We start from the raw sequence: 4,586 nt of genomic DNA on the forward strand, positions 1-4,586 counted from the left end.
CTGCTCCAATGGCTAGGTTACTTTATTGATCTCAACAACAAAAATAATACATTGCAAACCTTTTACTCATAGAGTAAACCTCCTTCTAGAGTGGCATTGTTTATCCTTCAAAGAAACGTTCTCCTTTAGAGAACTCTCACTCACAAGTTGACTCCCTTTTACAAAGAAATGAAAAGAAAAGGACTCTCTCACTGAATGTGGCAATAAGTCCTTGTACTCATTCTGAGATAAAAAAGCAAGCACAAATTCAATTGCTTGAAAATGAAGTATTGAAATGGTTTTTCTCCACAAACATACTGAGAATATACAGAAAAACTATCTACTCTAATGAAGAAATAGATGTTACAGATGCATCTAGGAGGCTTGAAAACCCCTGTTTAGGCTCTTTCCATGCTAGAAAAGGTTTCCATATGGCCTCAAAACAGTTTCTGTCTACAACACAAAAGGACTTGGCTCTGCAAATTTTCCAACATACAATTCTCAAATCACAAAGGTAATGTTGCCATTGTGTTCAAAACACCCAAAAACCCCTGTGTAGGCTCTTTTTAGGCTCAAAAAGACTGAAAAATAACCAAGTTAGGCCTCCTGGAACATTTCTTTGTTATATGTCTTGCAAAATGACAAGACTGGCTAACTAAGCAACGAATTCCTTCTTTTGGCAGGCCGCTGAGTGACAAACTGGCGCAAGAAAAATGGAAATCCCACCGAAAAAGGTGCATTTGGTTGCCTCCTTAATCGCGCCAATAACCCCTTAGCGTTGATTTTCTAGCCCTGGTTCACGGGTCACGTAGCGCCATGTGGCCAAGGGCCCAGCCATGCGTCCGCCCCTCCAGATCCGACGCCCCCAATATTGGTCACATGGGTTCATCATAGGACCTGGGGCCAGGTTAACCACCCAGTCCCTCTGTTTCCACCATGCCTGTGGTTGTGTAGCTTAAAGTGGCCTAAATGTGACCGCGGGTCGGGCTAATTACCCACCCACTCTGCCTTTTGTGTCAAGTGATGTGGTAATACGTGGGGGCGGGGGCTAGGCTAAATACCTATCCCCTCTGCCTATGGCTCTGCTGTGGCCACATGGGTTGCAGTATGCCTAGAGCTGGGGCCATGTGCCCTGCCCCCTCCCCTAAATGCGTTAACCCTTCAATTTAAATGGAACTGCTAACCATTATGGTTAATAACCAAACTGCTTGGTGTAACGGTAATGCATAGTAGTTATATCCGATAGATTATGGGGTCAGACCCTGCCGGGTCAGTTTGTTAACCAAATAAAATTTTACAAGATTGATGAGGACCACGTGCCGCCCTGTTATGAAACTAGCTCAAGAAAAGATAGAAAAGATAGATCAACACCTTACAATTCAGCCTCTTCGAGGGGGCAACCTCCTTTACATTACATAGATGAACAATTCTTAGATGATACAAATGAAAAGACCTCCTTTCTATATCTTGGAGTCTAAGGGGTCATAACATAATCAGAGCCGACATAACAATAATAATATAAGGGCACAATAATAACAATAGTGGGCTTCTATGTGGCACAATAGTAACAATATGGGCACTACATGGGTACATCAATATAATAAGGGGGATGGTTACTTGGGTAAATGTGGGAGGAGGGTGTTACAAGGGCATTGTGTGATGTTGCTCCTCTTGAAGTATGTGATGTGATATTATGCCAACCATACTTGTGGATTGTCATGTCGTGTATGAGTCCAGGCATCAAACTATTATTATAATTTTGGGCAATAAGTTATACATGATACAAAAGGTAGCCCCGCTTATTGCCATCTCTTTGATCTTTGCTAAGAAATGTAGTAAGATCATCTCCTAGACCGATAAATTTGTTTTCTTTCTAATTTGCTCTCCAAGCAAGGGGGAGATAGTGGCCACAACCAAGGCCCCCAAGAACGGTTCCACCACGCATTAGAAGCAGGTGGATAAGGTTGTGGAAGAATACATGGACATATTCTCCTCACCCATAGGGGTACCTTTTCACTGTTAGGTCGATAATTTGATTGATATAACTCTCGATGCATCGTTACCCAAAGGACCGATATACCGCCACTCCATTCTAGAAAATGAAGAAATCAAACAGCAGATCCAGGAGTTGCTGCAAAAAGGGGACATCCGACCTACTTCCTCACCTTGTGGGAGCCTGATTATACTTGTACAAAAGAAAGATGGAACCTAAAGACTCTGCATTGATTATGGGGCACTAAACAAAATCATTGTTCGGAATAGTATGCAATCCCACATGACCTTCTTGACCAACTCAAGGGGGCCAAGTATTTCAGTAAGACTTATTTGAAGTTTGGTTATCACCAAGTGCTAATAAAGCCCACAAAAGTATGGAACATCACACTCAAATCCAGGGAGGGCCTTTTCAAGTAGTTGGTTATGCCTTTCGGGTTGAAAAATGCCCCTGCAACTTTTATGAGGCTGATGTATGACATCTTCAACAAGAGTTGGGAAGAGCACCTACAACACATTCATAAGGTCCTTCAAACCCTATGACAACACAAACTATGTGCCAATTTGGAGAAATGCACATTTGGCATGAGCCAAGTCTAATAACTAGGCTACATCATTAATGTTCAAGGCATGCATGTGGATCTAGCTACGATCCAAGTCATTCGGGATTGGTCAGCCCTAACCACTTTGATAAAGCTTCACACCTTTTGGGCCTTGCAAATTTTTATTGAAGGTCCATGTTGGGATTCTCTCATATCACTTGGCCTTTGAGTTAGGTTACCAAGGGCGAAGTGAAAGCAAAGTTTTTCAGGTCCAAATCCCAACAAAAGGCACTTGTTGAGCTAAAGCACCGCATATGCTCTGCACCTATACTCACATTGCTAGACCTGCAACAACCATTTGAAATTGAGACGGACGCCTCTGACTATGATATTGGTGCAGTTCTCACCCAACAAGTGCATCCGATGGCCTATCCCAAGGAGACACTTTCCGATATAATTAAAAAATGCCCTAGCTATGATAAAGAGATTTATTCCATTGTGCAGGCATGCCAACAATGGAAACGTTACATTATGGGGAAGGAGGCGGTCATCCACACAGATCACTGACCTCTTCAGTTTATCCAAACACAAGGGAAGTTGCAAAATTATCAACATCATAAGTGGTCTACATATCTGCAACAATTCCACTTTAACATTAAATACAAGAAGGGAAACACCAATCATGTTGTAGATTGCCTTATTCGGCCCCCAGTTGCAGAAATGACTATTATTCTCAACTCTTATGGCCACAAGACCTTCGGATGGCTGGAATTGTATGAAAATGATCAAGAGTTTGCCACCGCATACTAGATGCTAGTGAATGACAAGCAAGTTTCAAATTTCCACTTCCAGGACACATTATTATGCTACTTAGGCCACCTCTATGTTCCTTCAAGCGAGCGTGCCAAGCTGATTTTGGAGGCCCACTGCAATCAGTTCGCAGGACATTTTGGTGTGGAGAAAATTGTGGTTGTACTATACAAGTATTTTTATTGGCAAAAACTCTGACAGGACATTGGAAAATATATGAGATCCTGCACTGCCTATGTCGACACCAAGCTAACCATAAAGAAGAAAGCCCTGTACACTCCTCTGCCTATTCCCAACCAGCCCTGGGAATCCATCTTCATGGACTATCTGTTAGGCGTCCCTTCTACTAAGCATGGTAATGACTATGTATTGTGGTCATGGACATATTTTCTAAGATGGCTATATGGGCGACTTGCAAGAAGACTATCACAACAGAGGACACTGTCAAACTCTTCTTTGAACGAGTATGGGTACATTGGAATCCCGTACACCGTTATATCAGATTGGGATAGTAGGTTCCTGAGCACATTCTGGTTGAGCCTATGAACATTATTGGACAATAAGCTCACCAAGTCAACTGCATTCCATCCTGAGACTGGTGGCCAAACAGAGGTCGTCAACAGGATAATAATGCACATACCGCACATGTACAACTCCAAGCATCCACGAACCTAGGATGAGAGACTTCATTATGTGTAGCATAACTATAAAAAAACTCTCCATAGCTCGACTGACCACAGTCCTTTCCAAGTGGGTCTGGGTTTTCAACCATTGTGTCCAATTGATGTTGCCATGCCTCATGCAACTACATAAACATAATCCACACATGTACAGTCTAACGCTGATAAAGAAACCTGGTTGATTGAACACATCCAACACATCCGCTAATAGGTGCATGACATCTTTGAGAAGTCTAATGCCCAGTACAAGCAATGACATGATCAACATCGTGTGCCACACAAGTTTCAAGTTGGAGATAAAGTTTGGTTGCATTTGTAGAAAGAACACCTTACCGGAGCTCATCGGAAGATCAAACCACTCTGATATGGGCCTTACACCATCACCAAGGCTGTGGGAGACAATGATTTTAATCTCATAATCCCCCCATTCCTTGCCCTGCACCTAGTGTTCAATGTGGACCGCCTTCAAGCATACTTTCCACCATTACTGGACACATTAGACATTGTAAAACAACTCACATCAACAGAGCTAAACCTAGAGTGCATGGAACATGCCACAATTGATCGGATCATGGACACGCAT

This window comes from Pinus tabuliformis, chromosome 1_2 (genome assembly GCF_031772625.1).
Source record: "Pinus tabuliformis cultivar Carrire ecotype Pingquan chromosome 1_2, CPIR1, whole genome shotgun sequence".
NCBI lineage: Eukaryota > Viridiplantae > Streptophyta > Pinopsida > Pinales > Pinaceae > Pinus > Pinus tabuliformis.